Source organism: Sceloporus occidentalis, unplaced genomic scaffold (genome assembly GCF_023333645.1).
Source record: "Sceloporus occidentalis isolate IW3139 unplaced genomic scaffold, rSceOcc1.0.p SCAF_11, whole genome shotgun sequence".
NCBI lineage: Eukaryota > Metazoa > Chordata > Lepidosauria > Squamata > Phrynosomatidae > Sceloporus > Sceloporus occidentalis.
In genome coordinates this window covers 17,986,758-17,992,757 of record NW_028316991.1, presented here as the reverse complement: position 1 = coordinate 17,992,757, position 6,000 = coordinate 17,986,758, and positions in this window count along the sequence as shown.

Here is a 6,000-nt window from a genome sequence, read left to right as displayed (position 1 = left end):
GAGGAAATAACTCGTTAAGAAGAAGGAGAAATTCCAAAGAAAAATATGAAAAATATACTAGAATATGTCTGACTTTTCAAAGTGAGAAACAGACAAAAATAATAAAAAACAAAGAGAAAAAAAAATCCACCAAAGAATGTTTAGAATAGATTTATTTGCTGTTACTGTGACCACACCAGCTATTTTTAACAAGACACATATATACGTTGCGCTACGGTTGTGGTCCACCTTTAACATATGGACTATAATACACCAACTTCTAAACTGTAAGCTCTTTGATTGAGGCTCTTCTGACCTTTTGTTTAAATGGGAAGTCCAATGAAATAAATATTTCTTCATTGAGCATTAAATCCAATGCTGTATACAATAGGTCAACACTGATAAAAACCTGTTTTTAACTTATTTTCTTCTAGGAAACTGCAGACCTGGAGGTCGCCATTGTTGTCAGTTGTGTTATATTTTAGGTGACTTTCCCTGCTCAAACACCACACTGAGTTGATTCTTCACAGCAGTGGTAGTAAAGTATGTTCCTCCATAGCGTTTCCGAGGTATTGTATTATGTACCACAGGAAGCATGATAATGAGTCAGGTGTTTGCTAGTAGATTGTGGTAAAATAATGATGATTATTAAAAAACTAGAACTGTTTGTAAGAAGGGAACAGCATAATATACCGTATCGGCTCGAATATAGGCCGCACTTTTCCCCCCCACTTTAAGTCTTTAAAGTGGGGGTGCGGCCTATATACGGGGCCTAGCGCCCGACGCCCTGGACATGCAGTTCCGGGCGCCGGGCAGGCAGCAGGGTTAGGATGCAGATCCCCCGCAGCGGTGCAGGGGACCTGCATCCTACTCTCTGAAACGCTCAGACAGCCTCCCCTGCCAGCACTTTCCACGGGGGGTGTCCCGGCAAGGGAGATTGTTAAAGCACATCGTGCAGAAGTGCCGGCTGCGGAGGTTGTTTACCCGCATCGCCGCAGCCGGTGAACGTCCGCACGATGCATTTTACCTCTGCCCCAGACTTACCAGAGCAGACTCCCGGGTATCCGGCGGGGGACATCTACGCAATACGCGTACACAACTTCCGGTGCCGGCACTTCCACTGAGTGGCGACACCGGGAGTTGTATACGCGTATTGCGTAGATGTCCCCCTCCGGCCCTGCAAGACCCCCGGGAGTCTGCTCTGGTAAGTCGGGGGGGGGGCGGAGTGGCACCATATCTTGAGGGGGGGGACAGAATGGCAGCATATCGGGGGGGGACAGAGTGGCAGCATATCTCAGGGGTGGGGGGACAGAGTGGCAGCATATCTCGGGGGGGGAGTGGCAGCATATCTATTGCAAAACTTTTTCCTTAAAAAAGCACCAAACTTTTAGGGTGCGGCCTATATCCGAGCCAATACGGTATTTGAAAATGTATTTTAATCTGATATTAGGAATAAAAAAGTAGTGCCCCATTGTACAGCATTGTGGAAGCCGATGGTGCTATATAAATCAAGACAAAATGATAAATAATTTATCATTTCTGGAAGCTGATGACATTGCATGCTATGTTGTATGAGACATTATCACTGGAGTGTTTCAGGAGGCTTTCAAGTTTTGAGGAGGTAGAACATCAAAGGTCCATGGGTAGGTGAGAAACTGAGAATGCCTATTAAAAGCTACATGAAAGTAAAATATGACTTAAAACATAAGTATTCCTTACCAGGGAAGGTCTTAGTACCAGGCGACCCAGATAGCTGCCCAGAGCGCCTGAATCCGGTGGGTGTCTAATAGATATTTATTTCTTGTAAATATCTAAAGGTTTCCGGGAGCCCTTGGAAGCACAGCGTCTAAGTCTTCTTCAATAAGGTAATATATTATACAAAGCATATATACATATAGCACTAATTGATGACTGATGACCTTGATGATGTACTTCAGTACTTTAGGTTCTTCTTTTTGGGAATGAGGGAGAAGAGTGTGAGTACCCCTAGAGGTAGAGGTCCAGGGTTCTATATCCTCTAACAACTTTTTATACCCTTTTCCTAAATAAGTCTGTATGAAGGGTTTACCTTTTATAGCAAGGTCATTGCTTATAGACTTTACTATTACCTCATACCAGTCATCCATAAAGCCCCTCTATCAGTCCACGTGGGTAAAACACATGTTCCTGTCACTCATGTTTTACTGATACCTAAAATGAATATATATATATATATATATATATATATATAATAAAGAATGCAAGGCATTCTAACAGTGGTGCTTTGCAAGTGAGATATGTGGCCTTGCACTCCCACCAGTCCTGCTCCTGGGAGCCCAGGTAACCAAGGAGCCCAGCGGGGTCAGATAACACAAGAGAGAGATGGAGAGCCATAAGAGGAGGAGATGTGATGGAGAGAGAGAGAGATGGATGACCATAAGAGGAGGAGATGTGATGGAGAGAGAGAGATGGATAACCAAAAGAGGAGGAGATGAGATGGAGAGAGAGAGATGGAGAACCAAAGGAGGAAGAGATGTGATGGAGTGAGAGAGATGGAGAGCCATAAGAGGAGGAGATGTGATGGAGTGAGAGAGATGGAGAGCCATAAGAGGAGGAGATGTGATGGAGTGAGAGAGATGGAGAGCCATAAGAGGAAGAGATGTGATGGAGTGAGAGAGATGGAGAGCCATAAGAGGAAGAGATATGATGGAGTGAGAGAGATGGAGAGCCATAGGAGGAAGAGATGTGATGGAGTGAGAGAGATGAAGAGCCATAAGAGGAAGAGATGTGATGGAGTGAGAGAGATGGAGAGCCATTAGAGGAGGAGATGTGATGAACACGCGAATCCTCTCTGGGTCTTGACACACATTACTCCCCAGCCATTTCCCTTTTAAATGGGGGGTGTTTCCCGCAAAAACATCGGGAACGCCCCCAACATAAACGGGACCACCCACCGACCGAGTGGGTATTCCTGCCAGTGTCCCGCAACCGTAGGCTCCGGGTAGCCAGAGACCACAAGTTGGCAGGTATGATGATGAAGTATTTGTAGCCCTATTATTTACCTAGCCTAGTGCTTTATGAAAAAAAATACAGCAAAAAAAACCCACCAAGGTGGGGGGAGTTCTTCTTTAAGTAATACATTAATATGAATAACATAAGGCTTTCCAATGTATTAACCACTCCTCTGGCACTCGGTGGGTTAAATAGCTTGCTGGTCTGTTTTTGTTACCTTTTCTTTCATAAATCTCAGTGTAATGCATTTTAAGATGTGTTCTTATGTAGCTTTGTGTTCTTTTGAAACGTATAATACTGAATAGCGATTGTTCTCGGTGAAATACACGTTCTATAAACTTGTAACACCGTGGCTGGCAGGGGATTATAGGAGATATGAGCTGCTTCTTTAAAAGAGAAACCATTAACAGGTTAATTAAAATACTTTCAAATTAAAACATCTCGGATTAACGTATCAAGACAAAGTAACACACGGATGACTATTCATGACCCAGACATCTTAAAATGCCTTTTCGCTTTTCACTTCACTGTGATTGTATTTTCATGCAGGCTCCTGACCCGCGGGTCACTTGGCCTTACTCTGTTGAATGTAATTAACCTAGCCGGAAAGCAGGGCTGCACAATGTCCTGCTTGAAGAGATGTGGCTGAGTCACAAGCAGTGCCGCAGTTATGGTGTGTGTGGAGAATGCACGCTTCCTATTTTCACTAGTGGTTGAGATCCCAGGTGCGTGCACACAAAGGTCACAGCTCACAGAAAATGCACTCAATAGTAAGTAATGCTCAGGATGTCCGGTTATCGAGTGCCAACTGTATTAATAAACACGTAGAAGGGAACAAGACTTATTTAGTGTATTTATTTATTATTCTTTCTAAATAAGGGTTGGACAGGCTGGAATTATCCATATTCATTTTCCTGTTCACACTCACACGCATACACACTATAGATTTACTTAGTTTTGAGCACTTTGACCATGCCACCAAAAATAATCATTTGAGATAAACTTATAATTGCCTTACTCCTCTTGCACTATTGTACTTGTGTTTATATTTAACATATCATTTTCCGTTACTCAGATTTATATTTTCCGGCACTGATTTCTGCCAAAGCATATCAGGGTGTTTTATGTTATTTCTCATGACCCCCTCACTAAAAGTGGCACATAACCCTACGGCAGCCGGTCCAACAGGATATGTATTGCAAGAAGCGCTGCATAAATTCCTGCTGCTATATAAATAATAATATAATGTATTCAGTATATGTTTAAAATCATGATTTTCACTGATATGATCCTTCCGTAAAGCGTCATGTTTGTACAGTAAAGAAGCGCATGAAACAAGTGCGACGTTCTTGCGCCCCCTTGTGGTAGGTTTTCAAATTCCAAGACACGTAAGATCTACCAGCATAATGTTAGTTATTAGTAATAATTGTTCTTGGTGGCATAAACTTTCTGTAAACTTGCTCGACTGTGTCTGGGAGAGGATTATAGGACTTATACTCCAATAGCAGCTGTTAGCATTCAAATGCATTAAGTTCAAAAAGAAAATCTAACACAAATCTAAAAACACTTTTCATTTAAATTAAGGCAATTATAAAGGTGACCATTACGAGAATGTCTGTCAATTCTCGTCTTGTCAGACCCCTTGAATATATGTATTGTATTAAGCGCTGCGTAAATTATTGGCGCTATTTAAATAAAAGATAATAATAATTATTATTAAGCCACTTAATTTTAAAGGAATGCCACATTCAGAATCATCTTTTTGGGAACATATTTGATCCAGAACTACTTCTCGCAGATTTGTAGTTACTTCTCCTTCGCATGTAGACAGCCCCCAGATGTTTGGGGGCAACAAGGCACTAATGGCATCATGGCTAATGGTTGTAATTATTTGTTACCAGTCATGGATAAGTACATTCCTACTGCTATAATTTGCACCAGAATATAAACTTACATATAAGTACAGAATCCACAGAGATGGTTTATATAAAAAAACATGTTTCAGGTGCTCCTCGCTTTATGATAGCTCAACTAGCAATATCTCGACTTTACGATGGTGCTCCTGGTGAGTGTAAAGTTAGTGTGGACACCATGCATGGTCATGCTACAATGATAGCAATAATGATATAGTGCTTCAGAATATTTTGGCTTGATAAATAAAATGTGGCGTCAAGTGAAATAATAAGAATAAAGTCAGACATTCATAAAAATAGTTGTCTTGCAAAGCAAAGACGTCAATCACAGCTCCCACGTGGCAACCTCACGGTGCGTTTCACTTGAGCGCCACAAGATGGCGAGATGGGTTAAGTAGGCAAGATGGTCCCACCACTACCCACTGTTATGTAAGATACATGGTCAGGTTTGGACCGGCATTGGAAATCTTCAGTTAAAGCTGGTCGATAACTCACAGGCATGTAGGCACCACTATTGGGCATTTGCCCTATGGCTGGTCAAAGCTTGTACACACGCGTGTCAATAACATGTAAAAGGTATATGTGTGGGTTAAGAAAATAACTGAATGGATGCTACTGAGACAAATTAGATTGCATCAGCATTAAGCCAATGTGTTATGGAAGGTAATCAGAATACCTTTTGTAGAAACTAGTGGATATTATAGACTAAACCCCGGGTTCTGAAACATGATTAAGATTTGAAACCATAGCAACTACTCATAAAAGTATTGTAAAACCGGTATAAAGTCCAACAAACAGTGACGCTGGGTTATCTTCTTTCCGACTGGAAGAAAGAAGGACCTGACGCTAAAGAGTGTCGTATCCACATATAAATCTGTATTTAGTATTACTCATCTCGATCGCTCTTACAGTATATCTCAATGAAAAGAAGCCTGGTAGTTTTTAGTGAAACGCATTTGTTATCCAATTGTTTTATTTTTGGCACCGAATGAATGTTTCAGAACATTGTGGATCCCTCAAGCAATATCCCAAAGTTCAATATGTTGGTGTGTGAATGCATACAGAAGCTGTATTGTTCTATTAGGTGTCTAGGTGCTACTTTTATTCACCTCCATTA